The sequence below is a fragment of the Tympanuchus pallidicinctus genome, unplaced genomic scaffold, assembly GCF_026119805.1.
Source record: "Tympanuchus pallidicinctus isolate F22 unplaced genomic scaffold, pur_lepc_1.0 scaffold7, whole genome shotgun sequence".
Taxonomy (NCBI): Eukaryota; Metazoa; Chordata; class Aves; order Galliformes; family Phasianidae; genus Tympanuchus; species Tympanuchus pallidicinctus.
This window is the reverse complement of record NW_026294791.1, coordinates 29,008,014-29,024,283: the sequence shown is the minus strand read 5'-3', so window position 1 is coordinate 29,024,283 and position 16,270 is coordinate 29,008,014. Positions and strand designations below refer to the sequence as shown.

General features: G+C 40.2%; 2 long non-coding RNA genes across 2 annotated transcripts; one reads left to right on the top strand and one right to left on the bottom strand.

The window, feature by feature from the left end:
* The first annotated feature begins 2,917 nt into the window (after window positions 1-2,917).
* Window positions 2,918-10,427, top strand: LOC128072191 (uncharacterized). The gene is made up of 3 exons (XR_008202161.1): window positions 2,918-5,930; window positions 7,055-7,196; window positions 10,120-10,427. It is a non-coding gene; the product is annotated as an uncharacterized LOC128072191 (long non-coding RNA).
* Window positions 10,428-14,139: 3,712 nt separating this feature from the next.
* Window positions 14,140-15,714, bottom strand: LOC128072188 (uncharacterized). Its single transcript, XR_008202154.1, has 2 exons — window positions 15,634-15,714; window positions 14,140-14,437 (listed from the first exon to the last, which is right to left on the bottom strand). It is a non-coding gene; the product is annotated as an uncharacterized LOC128072188 (long non-coding RNA).
* Between the last annotated feature and the right edge of the window lie 556 nt (window positions 15,715-16,270).

Sequence of the window (16,270 nt, the reverse complement as noted above, 5' to 3'; positions counted from 1 at the left end):
CATCCTTGGAGGTGTTCAAGGCCAGGTTGGATGGGGCCTTGGGCAGCCTGGAGTGGTATGAAGTATGGAGGTTGGTGGCCCTGCGTGTAGCACGGGGGTTGGATCTTGATGATCCTTGAGGTCCCTTCCAACCCAAGCCGTTCTATGATTCTGTTATTCAAGCATGTCAAGACTCTGGAAAAATTGCGATTTGATGCCTTCTTCATGTCTCTAAACAAAAGTTTTTCAATATAGAAAAAGTGAAGTTACTTTATTTAGATAAAGTAGGTAGAATCAACGCAGAGGGCATGGTATGAAACTTTGAGATACTCTTAGGGACTCAAATAAGAGACATTTGCATGTTGTTGAGGTTTTTGTTGCTGACAAGACAAATTGTCTTTCTTTTATGTATTTAGATGAATTATCATAGTATACTGATTTTATTTTCTCTGTGTTTATTTTCTACCATCTCTGTGGTTAGATGAAGTGGATGGATCTGTGCTAGATCTTCAGCTCAAGAGGGAGGACAGAAGTGAGTACAGTCATTGTAAGGAAATATTCTCTTCAGCTAGTGCAAATGAAGTCCCAGTAGATGAACATCATGTTTGGAATTGATATACTTTTGTTGAGTATGGGGAAAGACTGGGGGGACTTGTATTACCTCAAGTGGTGCTGCAGAAGTCCAGGTCAGTAGGTCTGAATGCCGAGGCTGTTGGATTGGCACTTCAAGGAAGATTTTATGTTGGAAGCAGTATGTAGATCTGAAAGATGGTATTGTCCACTCTGCATTGCTCTAAAAAAAGTCTTTTCTGCAGTAAGGCTAACGTACTGCAATTTAAGAACTCACTATGTAGTATCTAGGGGAAAAACAGATCTGTGGAAATGCAATATGGGGATCATTTCCATAATCTTCATTAATCCTTTCCTTTGAAGTAAAAATATTTCAAATGGTAGTAAATGTCCATCCTTAAAGCATTTTGCTGCTAGCAGCCAGCCTGTGGTGTCTTGAAAGTCATTGCTGCATATGAATAGATGTGAGTTAATAATTTAAAGCAGGGCTTGATAGTTCCATAGGGATAGCAAACAAGAAAGTAAAGCAATGGCTTTGCATGAGAGCCTGTTACAACCCTGTAAGTTTTTTTCTATAAATAGCATGCTGTTTCTCTCAGTCACCTTTGAGAGCAATGTGCAATCCAGAAGTATTGGTAGATAAAATCCTGACTTATAAGAAGTATAAATGCTGAGGTTTTTTTTTTTAAAGAGATGCTAGAAGGGGCATAATTAGTAATTAGAATTGCTTAAGGGTGGTCACTGATCTGGGAGATATGAGAGGTAATGCTTTGTGATGGATAGTTTGCATGTTTTGAATGACACTATGAGAATCCAGCATGGGAGAGGAAGCACAGCAGGACTGTGAGCCTTTTCGCTGCAAGCTGACTGTGTTCACGATTTAGCCACAGTGCTGTCGCACCTGCAAGGACAAACAAGCAAGGTGTGAAGGTAGAGTCAATATTTCCTAGGACACTAATTACTGCAATTTGGGAAAAATAGAAAAAGGTTTGGTGAGACACGCTGTCCTTGAGGTTTTGATAAGACAGAGCTGCAGATTGCCTTTAGATCATTAAGTGTTAGCTATCAAGAGGTGCTCCAGAGTTGAACAATTTTAGTCCAGGTTTGACAGTCTGGGCCTCTAAACACTACCTGGCAAATGCAAAAAGCTGTGGGAATACAAAAAAAATCCCAACTGTTCAGAGCAGAGGTTGCGGAGCAAGATAAACAGCATGAGAACCAAGGACACCCCTGGAAGAAGAGGGAATGGCTCATGGCTCTGACTGGATAAGTGCCTGCATGAACGGTTAAGAAGTGTTTGTAGAATAGTCGGCTGGCATGGAAAGGTGGGTGGGAAAGTTGAAAGGGTGGATGGAAAGCTAAAAAAAAATGAAAAAAAATTTTAAGAAAGAAAACTTGTGAATATATGTAAGTGATGTGAGAACTTGTAGTAAACAATTTGGATAAACAATAGCATCTGAGTCTATGCATCAGACCCTGCAAAAAGCTTTATCTGAGGTGCATGAAATAATTGGGAAATAAGTGGATGTGTATATCTCATGTATCTACAGTTTGACAGTACTATACTTGAGGTTTATGTGCGCTACTGCTTGTAAGCTGGAAGTGAAGGCTGGAAGAGAAGGGAGACAGTATAGGAATCCCTTGCTAAGATAGCTAACATGAGGAAGACTCAAGTGGAAGACTTGTGTTTGTGTGAGTATCTAGACATTTGCCCTGGAAAAGGTGAAAAACAGACAAATGTACAAACAAAAAAAACTGCTCTCAGTGGTTGAGACTGAATGGAAATTCAGACTTTTTTTAGTAATAAGCTGTGGAAGAAGCAGAAAATGAGGAATTTTCCTTCACCCTCTCATTACAGATCAGAATTGATCCACTTGTCTGTATCCTTAACTCATGTATGTTCAGGCTTTCTACAGAGGTCCTTCAATAAGATGCGAGTGGTAACTAGGTCTGAAAATACCTTCCCTTTGTATTCTTTTTAACTTTACAAAGAACTACAGCATTTTGCCCATTATAGCCTGAAAATGTTAATTTGAGCTTTAACACATTAAATTTGAACAGTCTTCAGGGCTAAGATAGGAGAAATGGAGAAAAATGAGTGAAATGAAAGGCCACCCTTCCTTTGGCCAATTAATATTAATGAGATTTATGACTCACTTTTGCAAGAACACTTAAGCAGTAATCTGAATTACCTAAAACATGAATGTAATGTGGATTAGTCAAACAATCTTCTGGGTGATTAGTCATACTCAGAATTAAAGAGGCCTTAATTTGATATTCATTTCCAAAGCTAAAGTTACCAGACTTCTAGTCTTTAGAGATGTTTATTTACTCTGCTTTAAAAGTTAACTTCTTGAATGTCCTTTTGTATTTGGCTTTGGGAAGGCTATGCCTTATCGCTGCTCTCTTCAAGCTGCTTCCAGGATGTACTCAAGGGAGTGCTGGAGAGTGAACCTCAACACTTGTGGATTCTCAGAGAGGTCTGGATAATCATCAGAAGGTCTGGATGTTTATTTGAACCTTGTTTAAACAATTTGGGTCCCTTGGGTCTGCAATTTTGGGTCAGCAACCTTTTACATATGACTCTTGGTATCTCTGTTTTCTGATGAGGCTGGACACACTCACGTGTCTCTTTGAAGCGGTATTTTTCTGCTGTTTTTACTACTGTTAGGGGGTTATCAGGTCACCAGTTTTTGGATTCTGGTTCAGGAAAGGCCTTAGACATGTTCCTGGCCTTGAGTATAAAGCAAAACAACAAGGACTGGAGAACATGCTTTAAAGAAATGAGGTAGACATAGGAAAAAATATCAGACAGAAAAGTTGTGACAGCTGGTGTGCATGTGACTGATTTGAGACAGCAAACATCTGCGGATCATAAGCCCTTGGTTAGTTTGTGGGAAAAGACAAGTTGCACGAAAAGGTAAAAGTGCAAATGAAAATGAGAGTGCATTTCTCTTTGAGTCTTGGTTTACATTCAGCTTTACTAAGAAAGGGGGAATACAAATATGGTATACAAAGCCATCAGGAAGTAATAAAAATACAAATATGTGCACTGTAAGGGCTGTATATCACACTTACTTTCCTCTCACATAAGCTAGTTTCCTTAATCAAGCCTCAAAATGCAGGCTCATGGGTACTGAAAATATGTGTTTTCTGTAATTTCTAGCATTAGGGGGCCTACCAGTTCAGGATGTAACTTATGTAGCAGTAATTCTAGGACTGAACTGCTAAACAGCAGGAACGGGAAGCACGTCTGATCATCCTCCAAATTTTGCAGATTTTGGGAATGCCTTGAGCAAGGACTTTGGCATCTGAATTCCCTGTGCAGCCTGACTGAGGCTTTTTGGCAGAAAGATGTAGGTGCAATGAGACAGTCATCTCAGTCCAACAGAGAACACCGCTTTTGGTAGAGGAACTAGTTTTCTTTGTAAATCTAATTGGCTTTGAAAAACAAGCTAATGGCTGAAGTATCTGCAGAGCAGCTTTCATGTAAACTCATCTTCTATGAGATAAAGAAAATAACTTTTTAAAGAATATGTATTATTTTAATCTTTGTCCTTGAAATTAACAAATTAACTTTCTCTGTGATCTGTGACTGCCTCTGGCTGTGTTTTTACTGTCGTAACAGCCTCTGGAAGATCGTGCGTCTCTCACATTCACTGCAAAGTAAACAGGAATTCTTTCCAAGGGTAACTGGCCAAGCTCCAGTGGAAGAATGCAAGTTATTCATGAGTTCTGGTAGGCTCATTTATGCTTAATATGGTTTGTTTTTATTATGGACTTTGTGAAGAGAAGAAAAGTAATGAAAAATTTTAAATCCCCTTGGATTATTTTCTTCAAACGTGGAAAATAACCTTCTCACGCCCTCCCCAGCACACAGCCACACTGCTCTTTGTCCTGGCTGCATTCACATCTTTTCTACCTTTAGTCACAAGAAGCTGAGCTGGCAGAAGGATACCAAGATGTGGCTAGGACATGTCATTCTCATTCTGAGAACCCAGCTGGTGTCGCAGACAAGCACAGCAATCCATCACAGCTTTGGTGAAGGCCTGCCAACACCATCCACCGTTTGCCCAGAAGATTCCCCTTCCCAAGCACGGGCAGCAGCAATTGGAATTTCTTTGTCTTGCACAACCTTCATAGAAAAGGAAGAAAAGTCCTTGAGGTATTCAAGCAGATTCAATGTTATAAGAGCAGACCGGGGCCAGGTGAACTGTGCTCGGGTCCTGTGTCCTTTGTGGCACCAGCAGGTCTCCTGTACCCATGCAGCACATCTCAATCATTGTGCCTTTCCTGCTTTTGTCTGGTTTGCTCTCCAGGGCTTCTGAGGCTTTGTGGTTCTTCCCATTCTGACAAACTGAGCTGCCCTTTAGTGCTTTCCTGGGACTTGTGGGAATATGTATTCTGTTTTAATATTGCTGTTTAAGAAATAATGTTGTTATTGAGTGGATATTCTCTCTTTTTAAGTGCTATTAAATTTTAAGTGAATATGGACATAATGTCTTATAATAGCTTTTAGTGTGAAATTCTAAGCTGCTTCGCCATAAAAAAACAGACTTAAGCTTAGCAAAACTCATTTTAATTATTATTAAATTAGGGTTTAAGTTAAATTATTAATTATAATATCTGGGTTTATGTATATGGGGTGCAGAAAACATGGATTTCTCCAACGTCCCACCAAAAGAGCTATATTGAGTCAAGACTGAACCCTTAACACTGGACTTTTAAGAGGAAGACATTATGTAGCAAATTGCATGAGTTGAATTATGGGCATCTAAATGAGTGTGCAACTGGTCAGGACCTCCTGGCAAGTCTCATGTGATATTTTATGACTAACATCAATAGCAGCTGAGCAAAAAAAGTGTTTTTCTTCAGCTGCCCTTTGGTTAGAGTTGAACAGACAGGTTAGCTCAGTCCAATTTGTTCCATTCACCTCTCTTCCCTTTTTGTTTTCCCTTTGACTATTCAAGTGCCCATCTTTTGTTTCAACTAATACTCAAATAGGAGGTTTTAATTTCACATGAAAGAACACACTGGTGTGATGCCAGGGATTTACACCAGAATTTCTGGCATACTCAACTCTGTGTTTTGGCTGCCTGTATGTATTTGGAAATGAGGGTATTAAAAAGGAAGGGAACATTATTCATTCCAATGCTTAGCATAATGCAGCATTTCTAAATGTTCAAAGCACTGTCCAGACATCATCTTAATAATCTCATAATCTTTCCAGGAATATAAACAGAGTTTATCTCCTTCTAATGCTGAAGCAAATTTCTCAAGGGCAGGAATGGGAAAGGCTCCACTTCTCTTATTTCACAGAATCACAGAATCACAGGGTTTGGAAGGGATGTCAAGAGATCGAGTCCAAACCCCCTGCTAAAGTAAGTACCCTACAGTAGGTCGCACAGGTTCGGTGTCCAGACGAGACTTGAGTATTTCCATAGAAGGAGACCCCATAATCAATCTGGGCAACCTGTTCCAGTGCTCTGTCACCCTTACCATGAAGTTCTTTCACATGTTAGTATGGAACTTCCTACGTACAGGTTTTAGGCCATTGTCATATTTGTTACACACTACCAAGAAGAGCCTGGTCTCATCCATCCTCAACAGAAAACTGAGCATTGTCACTTCATGCTTTTAGTGCTCATAAATAAGGCTTATATTCATGAGATGTATGGCACAGTCCAGCTGAGCTGTAAAACCTCAGCATATTCTGACCAGTAGCTCATTAAAAGCATTCTGAAGGAAGAAGATTGCATGGAAATACAGATCAAAATAGATAACTACATTTAGGCTGTATAAAATAGTTTTGTAATTCTTGCTATATGTTGTGCTATAAGATCAAGGATGTTCACCAAGCATCTACACACAACACCACACTGACCCAATGAGATACATCAATACAATCTTACATTAACCCAGTTAAACAAAATTCTTTTACTCCCCCAGCGCTTTTCTGGTGAAAGGGAACAAGAATATTTTAAAAAAACCAAAAAACAGTAAATGAACATATGGCTCCACAGCCTTCCTTCTCATGCCACTGATGTAAATACACCCTTTCACCTTTCATATGGACAGCAGGGTGCATGACATGTTTTTTGACAGATTTCTTAATCAGAAAGTAAGTTTAAATAAAATAGACAAATGTTTCCATTTCACTGAATGACTAGGGTGTGACCAAGTATGTAAAATGCTTGTGGTATAATGCTGGAAGAAAGAGAGGAGGTGTACTCTTCCTATTGTCCTAAATAGAGGGCAATGTTTCTTTGCTTTTCAAAGAGTAAACCAGAGAAATCAACATTGTGGCACCGCTGCATTATTTTTATATACAACTACAAATGCTTTATCCCACAAAGCTGACAGGATTCCTTCTACAATGAAATTTTGAGAACCCTGCATTTTTTATTTGCAACTCAAAGTAGCTCAGCTAGTAGAAATTGCTTTGTCAGCCTACACACTTGAGACAGAATCAGCTGTTAAATTCTGAAGAGCCTTTATGCTTCAGTTTTCAGGTAAGTTTGGACTGAGAGCCTTGAAGCAGTTGGCTGGAAAAATCATTAAACCTTCCAGATGGACTCTGCTTTGTCTTTGGACTGGTTGACCCATCTCACGACTGTGTCCCCAGGCAGTGCTGCCTGCCGGTCCTGGTATGTGTGAAGTCTCAGCAGGTGACTCACCTCGGGTGACTTGAGTGCTCTCCCCAGTCTGTGATATTTTCTGAACTCTTTTCTTTTTCCCTCTTGATTCACTTGTCTTTTTTTGCCTAAGGATCTTTGCTGTTTTGCTCTCCTGCTAGACATGAACTGTAGTCAAATATGGGACAGGTGTAATCCTTACTGCTGCTTGGATAGATCCTGCTGGGAAAATTTCTGCTCCTGTAAGCTTTGTCAGTCATCTTTCTGCCAAAAAAGGCAGTGGAGAAACTTCAGCTTTCTTTGCTTGAATAAAAAGAGTCCAGTGAGCCTGTCAAAGTTCTGGAGGACACAGCCCCAGTTTTGTCCCTATGTCCTGAACATTAGTGAGCCCTTCCCCTTTTCCCTATTGCTGAGGTACTTGGGGTTCATGTTCTTCTCAATTTGCCTATCAGTCACCCCGCCCTCTCCCCTTCATTTCCTTTGTTTATATACACTTTGTAATCTGGGTTTAAAGTTTGTTGTTTTGCTCAACTAGATCTTTGTATCCTGTAAATTCTATCACTTTTTGTTCTGCCCAGCAAGCAATATTTACAGGCAGCTGCTAAGCTGGCATCTCCTGCTATATACCTGCAAGAGAAGTTTGTTTAACCAGATCCTTGTAAATAAAACTCTTCTCCGCTTTTTCTTTTTCTTGTTTTGCAGGGACCCCCTGTCCTTCCTTTGTTCTTCCTGAATTTTATTTTGTATCTTCTCCATGTTTTTCCTTCAATCCCGTCTCCTTTTTCTTTAAGAAATCTGAACATTAATCTTAACTCTGCAGAAGTGATAGAAAAGGTCACAGAATTGCCCCTTATAACTGCTTGGCTGCTCCATTCTCTGCTTCTCTTTCTCATCATCTTGGCTTTCTTTTCAAAGCATTATAAATACCTTGTTCTGGGCATTTTCATCCACTTGTAAAATTGATTAATTTTTTTTTATAAGCATTACTCTGAACTTTCAAGCAATAAATGAGAACAGAAAAAACGGCAAAGCCTCACTCAGGTTTTTGTGGTTCATATGCTTTCCTTTGACAGCTGTCTTGTATGATTAGGTGAAACCTCAGCTCCAGAAGGAGCAGATGGCTTTGGGCAGGAGGGAGATGTAAGGCAATGACCAGCTTTGTAACTGTCTATAGGTGTGTGTTAGTCACTTCAGTGAGGAAGCAGCCAGCCCCTCCACTCACTTGTACCCTTCATTTCAGCCATGGTGTGAACACCATTCCCACTTGCATGAATTTTAAAATATAAGATTGGTGAAGTTATCCTTTTCTCTGTCCTATCAGATGGATACTGCAACAGGATCCTGTTATGCAGATGGCACTCTGCTGTTGTAGAAAATTTTCAGTCACAGCAAGAGTTGAAGAAGATTTTTGAGGAGTGGCTTCTCCCAGGTATTCTGGGAGGGCCTTGCATCCAGCAAGTCGCCGTTCTGTACAGCTGTTGCCTTGACACTTAATCATTTTGATAATCCTTTCAGAAATAAACAACCACCACAAAAACCATTTCCCCTTTTGATAAATAGCTTTGAATTGCTAGAAAGCTCTTTTTTTTTTTCTTTCCCTTTTCTGTTTGATGTATAGGAAGCGGTATTTCTTCTAAAGTATCATAACCTATGAATATAATACAGCAAATTCATATTTGAAAAGAGACCTAGTGTACTGGACAGACCTGGGTAATGTTAGCACAAGCAACTGCCTAAAACTAGGTCAGGTGTGTCCATGTGTGCCACAGTTGTACCTCTATTTGAAGCACAGATTTGCCAGCAGAGTGGGGGACTTTGGCTTAGCTGGTCTGCAGAGTGTGTAAAATCTGGTCATTTTGGGGTGCCAACTAATATCCAATGCAAATTACAAAAAAATAACCTGTCTTTAAAATGACATTTTAATGTCTGTTTGTACAGCAGAACAAATATGGTTTTCCCCAGTACATACTGCCTGTTGTTATAGATTAGGTTTCTTCAACTATATGTAATACAATATGCTGTTGTTTGGTATGTTTCCCAAATACTTGCTAAAGGAGTGTAAATTGTACCATAGAATTTCCTGGGTATTCAAAGACAAATTTCCATTGCAAATTCTTCAATGACAAGAACTGTTTGGCTTGTTCTTATTATTTAGACCAAGCTAGTTTAAAACAAAAACAACCATAACCCTTGCATGAACAGCATAAACAAACAGCCTTATTTAGTTTCCCTGCATGAGTTTATGCAAAAGATAGCCACAAAAGAAGACAGTGGGGTTTGTTTTTCAGAAGTTTTTGCACAGTTGTTAAATATTTAATTGCCTGTTTCCCTGGGTATGCCATGAAGGCATGTTCCCAGAGAGAGTTCAGTTCCTGTTTGGGCTTCATTTCATTGATATTTATGTACACAAGCAGACTGACATGGAAAACAATAGATCTTCATGCATCACACTAATACACAGGCATAGTAGCTGCCAATGTACTGTTTTCTGCATGGCAAGAAACAGTTGCTGAGCTCACTTTGCAATTAGCTAGGAAAAAACAAGGAATGGTATATTCTTCTGCTTCAAATTTCATCCCTTTGTGGGGGTCAGGAAGACATTTCTTACTTGTTTAATTGGTTAAGTTCATCTCTGAGTGTGGGGATTGTTGGGGAAAAGCGGTGAGACTTTCCTTGTTTTAGTGCTGGCTCCTAAAAGAAACAGACTCTAATAGGATTGGAGGCTGATCTATTTCCCTGTTTTGACAGCAGCATTCCCTCCTGTTAATACTTTTTCATATTGATGCAGGCTGGTTTAGCAGTAGGGATCAAAATATTTGTGTAAGGACCAATTATATTAGAAGGAATTTATGTGTGCTAAGTTCTAAAACTTTCCAGTTTAGCTTTCCCTTGGTATGGTAACAGTCTTGTTTTCCTGAATGATCCTGCTTTGCAGAGGCGCTGAAGTCACAATACAAGCAATGGAAATTTTCCAAACTGGGGAAGAACAGCTGGGGGTTGAACAGTTGGCACCATGATGAAGAAGAAGATGAAATAAAGGAGCAGAAATAGGTGGTCGTAGACCATCATAGTCCCCAGCTGCACGTTCCCAGAGGGACACTAGCATATATTGATGATTTCTTAGAAAACAGTGAATGAATATGTATGCCAGTGTATTTCGTATGTCTGTCTTAACTGTTTAAATGTAGAACCTGAACTCTAAGTCACCCAGTACATATTGTGAGAATAAAGGAATGCTGGCTTTCAAACACCACACTGGAGTTGCAGTTTTCTTCCAGGATTTTTCTAATAACAATATGAGGAAGACTGGAGTGACAGCAGCCAGAGTTCCCTCTGCCTTCCTCTCAGTGGTTTAAGTGCAGCTTTCTATAAGATAGTGTTCTTCTTTTTAATACAGAAATTAAATTCTAGATTTTGATGACTGATTGTCGTTCTATCTTTGAGCCCATAAAGGCAGAAGTTTCTCAAATGAAGTGAAATGGTCAGCTTCTGTTAGGTCTGATATGCTTGTCTCCTCTCTTCAAACTGCACAAGTTTCTTTCAAACCTATGTAGACTAGTTTTGCAGAGCTCTAACGCCTTTGTAGAATTTCCACAGACTTGCCCATGCTAAGGAGCTTGGGGAATGGGAACATGCTGCCTTCCCGGAGAGCTTCCCCCATCACACACTTCTGCACAGACGGAAGATAACCACTAGATGTGAAAAATAATAAATTAAAATACAAGCTTGGGTAAGACCCTAAAGTCTGCCTACAAGTAGAAAACCTCTTGTAGCCCCATATGTGTTACTTTTCCTGAGCTCCTCAGAGATGGGCCCAGTGTCTGAGTTACTTTCCTGCAAGCAGGTGAAAGGCTTTGTCTCTCCCTCATAGCAGAGTTTAGTCCTCTGTTTCTTACATATTGAGCTAATCAGTGTTCAAGAAGAAAGAAGTTTGTAGAAAGAAAAAAGCTTGCAGAATTTTTTCAGATGTGCACAGGGCAGAAAAGGATGGAAATTTTTTATTCCCACTTTGATCAGTTCAGCTGGTGAGCAACAGGTGCTTCGTGTGTGAGAACAGCTTTACTGCCTACTCTGCCTAGCTGCTGCACCACTGCGAGTGTGAATTTGAGAAATGCAGTAGAAAATAAATGTTGAGGACTTTGAAGGAGCAACTAGTTTAGTTAAATGTATGAAGGCAGTGAGAGGAGGTCCCTCCCGAGAGGTAGGCAGGCAAGTTGTTAAAAGAATGCTTCCACTGTTGTGTTAAACTTGTCTCAGGAAGCTATGCCTGGGGACCAGCAGCACCGTGGAGAGGTCGCTTGCACTGGTTCTGCCCTATCAGCTGACAGTTTGGCATCTATGTTAATATTCATAGCATGTTGTCTATGTGAGGTTTTTCAACGTTAACCCTTCCACTTTTGTGGCTTGGGAGGTAGATGCAGACCCACTCTAAGTGGGGAGAGCTAGAGGCTGTCATATGTAATTGAAAGATCTGCTTTCTGCTGTGGTATGTCTCAAGTTCTCCTCTTTGGGGATTTCTGATTAGGATGGATGTTTCCTGTACAAACCAGGGTTGCTGCGTTTTTTCTGGACAGCTGCTGTGAGTGTGTGACGGAGACCAGCTCAAGACGCCTGGGACAGACGGGCTTAGGCTCTGGTGGCGCAAGAAGCAAAGTTTATTGTTGTTACAGGGTTTTTATATCTTTTAGCTACAGGAGTATACAATACTTAAATCAGATAACATTCATGCAGCTGACAGCAATACATCATTACTTAATTAGCTCTTTGTGGATTATGGTCAGTACAGTGATCAAAAGGTGTTCTCTCCACAGAACACGTTCTGCTCTTGGTCACGGAACGAAGAAGCTGTAGCTTATGCTTGCCAGTTTCACGTGGCAGTCCTTCCCTTTCAGGAGGGGCTGCATGTTCCACATGGCAGTCCTTCCCTTTCAGGAGGGGCCGCGTGTTCCCTGTTTGACCCTTTCAGGCCAGCCAGGTCTGTTTTGCTTAACAGTCTTCCTCATTCCACCCTTTTTTATTTTATTAGACCAGAGGTGGTGGTGGTTTATTTTTTGTGTTTTCCATCTCCAATTTTTTAAGATTTATACTCAAATTTTGGAATCTATTTGTTATCATTTTCATCAAGCATGGACAAGCAAGAATTCCTATGATTATTATTATTGCAATGACTGTCAACCCATAAATTCCTTTTCTAAATGATTTGAAGGACGGAAATGCAGATTTTAGAGCGCTTATAAATGTAGTAGTTTGAGTTGCTACTGAAAGATCTATATAGTGTGATTGTATCATATCGTGAATGTGCTGTCTCAATTCCCTAAGATCTAATGACGTGTTCGCATTATTCCATATGCCTTGAAGATGATCTTGTATTTTGTTCCAAGAGAATTTAGTATTATTGTATTCAACAGGAGTCACACAGATAGCTCGGTATTCTGCATGACATAAGAGAGATTCACGAGTAGCTATAATTTGTAACTATCTTCCCAGGATGTCTACTGTATCCTTTAAGGAATTGAGACGCAGTTCAATCTTTTCATCCCATGTAGCTTGATTTTGTAATGCTTTAGATACATTAATTGATAATTCATTAACATAAGCTGCTGTCTGAATACTAGTTGTTAAAGAAATAGAAGCTACTGTAGTTACTGCTATGGCAGCAATGAGCGCAGCTATTCCGGCTATTATTAATCCGACCATTCGCTTAGATCTCTCTATTAATTGCAAAGAAGTTTCTTGGAGAATTTCCATTCCCTTATCAGCATACCAATAATGTGTCAAATTTACAGGAAGATAGACATAATCGGGTTGCTTTACTAACAAGAAGGAACTACTGCTACTATTAAGACAATTAGAGATTATACAATCGGTACAACTCACTATGCTATTCACAATATTTAGTGGTCCGCTTAAAAAGGCATAAGGTTCTGGAACACAAGCTCGCATATAAAATTCAGTTGTATAACTCTCTGCAGTCATTGCCCATTTATTATTTATTTGAATCCAAGTCAAGTTTAATCGTTTTGCTTTGATTTTTTCCATAGCTGCGACTGCTTTCCATAAATTAGAATAGAACGTATGATTGTTTTTTGTCCAAATTCCTGAGACCAAATTAATTGGTTGCCCTTGATTTCCTATCATATTCCAATCTCAGATAATGGAATTAATGCACACCGTTTCGTTAGCTCGACATGCTCTCCATAAAGGTGCAAATTCTGTTTTTGGAGTGATTGTGCTTTGACATAAAGGAAAATTTAAGGGAGGCATTCCAGAACCTCTTGTCCCATTAGCTAAATCTATATAGAGAAAATTCAGAGCCCAATGAATTCCTGTTGAAACATTGGTATCCCAATCATTTTGCACTACCACTTTCTCACACAGGGATTGTGTTTGATTCATCTGAAAACATATAGGCATACCATCAACCTTTCCAGAATAATTAAAACGCGCAGAGAACTCTATTATGTGTCCATCTGAATATTGCCCCATAAACATTGTTTGATTGTTGTAAACCGGAATGTCCACGGGTTCATCCCATGTTACTGGATGAATGATAGGAGGATTGGGTACAAATGCCCAATATGTTTCTGCTTTACAGCCATGATGTAGGATCCAAAAGGTACTAAGGATTAGGGCCACGAGTCGTATTCTCACTTGCATCTTTCTTTCCCACGTCTGGGTTAGTGTCAGTCTCTGCATCTTCCTCCGCAGTTTTCCATCTTTGTTTTTGGCATGTCGGACATATCTCTCCTGTATCCACCATGGTGAGGTTTCATCTGTAGGGAAGATACAAGCATATCCTCTGCCCCAAATTAGTACAGGATCAGGACTATAAATTTTACCGTCCATTGGATTTCTCCAATATTGTATTGGTTTATCTCTTGTTTTATTACTCCAATATCTATTCGCAGCCAATTTTCCATTATCATCCAGTGTCAAAAAATTTTAAAAAAAATAATGCATGTGATAACATAGAGGATGGAGTATCTTTATTTCCTCATGTCCCTCTTTTTATTTTCTTTAGTTGAGTTTTCAATAAATGATTAAATTTTTCTACTATGCCTTGGCCTTCTGGATTATGGAATTCCAGTTTTATGGTAAATTTTAAAATGTCGACAAAAGGTTGCAAAACCGTTACTTACATAAGCTGGCCCGTTATCGGTTTTTAATGATTTCATTGTTCCCATAACGCTAAAACAATGCAAAAGATGGTTGCATACATGAGAGAGTTTTTCACCAGACAAGGCTGAGGGCTACTGCAAAGTGAGAGAAAGTGTCAATTGTTATATGGACATAAGAAGATTTTCCAAAAGAAGGTACATGTGTGATATCCATCTGCCATAAATCATTAGGCATTAATCCTCAGGGGTTCACTCCAATATGAGGAACTGGTAATAAAGGGGCACAAGAAGAACCGTTCCGCATATTCGGAAGTCCAAAGCAAATTTTCACCTTCACTTAACACAGCCTTTGCCAAGCTTTTCCAGTCAGAAGGGGGAAGAATATTAGCAGCTTTAAGCTCTTTCAGTTGTTTAAAAGGAATAGGCTCATAATCATTCAGAATGCCACCGTTTGCAAGTTGATGCTGTATGACAGGGAAAACTTGAGACGAAAAAAGTTGCCCAGAAAATTCATCTATTGTTTCCTCAGCTTTCCTAGCTTCTTTCAAAGCCAATTGCATAGGAGATTTTTGCATAAGCAAAGCATCTACTCCAGGTGGGGGAGGCATTCGCCCTGCTCGAAAGGCAGGCAAAACAGCAAGGGGATGTGATCGAGCCTGATCGACTATCTGTTGTGTCTGCACAGCAGCATTAGCAACCTGTAACGCTGGGAATACAGCCGCTAAGTCCTTATGGTGATATTCAGCAGCCTCTTTTTCTAATTCTCCCCAGTCATCAGGGGGTAAAATATCCTTTGTCATGTTAGTGCCAGGAGGTTTACAAGGCGGCAAGTCGTTTGCTAATTTACAAATCAAAGGTTGCTCATATTGGGGAGGGGAGGATGGGGGTGCCGATGGCATGGACGAAGGGATATGATCAAGAGATTTTGATCGCGGCAAGGCAGGATATAACTTTTCTGTTGAGCGAGTGGTCCACTGCCACTTCTCATCTCCTGTGTCTCCTCTGAGACATTCTTTTATTAGAGTCCAAAGAGTAAAGGTATCAATAGGTACCTTCTCAGGACCATGCACAGCATAATAGCCCTGGAGTCTTTCACCTACTTTGTTCCAAGTTTCAATATTAATAGTTCCATCCCTGGGAAACCAGGGGCATACTTCCTCTATAAAATCTAAAAAACGACTAATCTGACCCCGAGTCACTTTTACTCCTCGGGCAACTAATAATGATTTCAGCATTGCAGAAAAAATGCCTCGTTCAGTACTTGCAGCTTGTCCCATTTTATTTAACAATCTGTCCAATTCCCTAGTCCTTACCTCCCTATTTCAACTTACCAACCGCGGCTCGTGGGAGGAAGCGACGCCTTTGTCATTGGAGTCCGAGTATCCCGGGTTTCGGCACCAGATGACGGAGACCAGCTCAAGACGCCTGGGACAGACGGGCTTAGGCTCTGGTGGCGCAAGAAGCAAAGTTTATTGTTGTTACAGGGTTTTTATATCTTTTAGCTACAGGAGTATACAATACTTAAATCAGATAACATTCATGCAGCTGACAGCAATACATCATTACTTAATTAGCTCTTTGTGGATTATGGTCAGTACAGTGATCAAAAGGTGTTCTCTCCACAGAACACGTTCTGCTCTTGGTCACGGAACGAAGAAGCTGTAGCTTATGCTTGCCAGTTTCACATGGCAGTCCTTCCCTTTCAGGAGGGGCTGCATGTTCCACATGGCAGTCCTTCCCTTTCAGGAGGGGCCGCGTGTTCCCTGTTTGACCCTTTCAGGCCAGCCAGGTCTGTTTTGCTTAACAGTCTTCCTCAAGTGTGCACCATGACCATTCATCTGGGACTTCCAGGAAAAGTGGCCAAATGGAGAAAGATGGCGGAAACATCTTGGTGCTCAAGAAGGCCAGTTCTATTCACAGCCTCCCCTCCTTTTTTTCCTCTCTCCTTTCATTCCTTCTCTACATTCT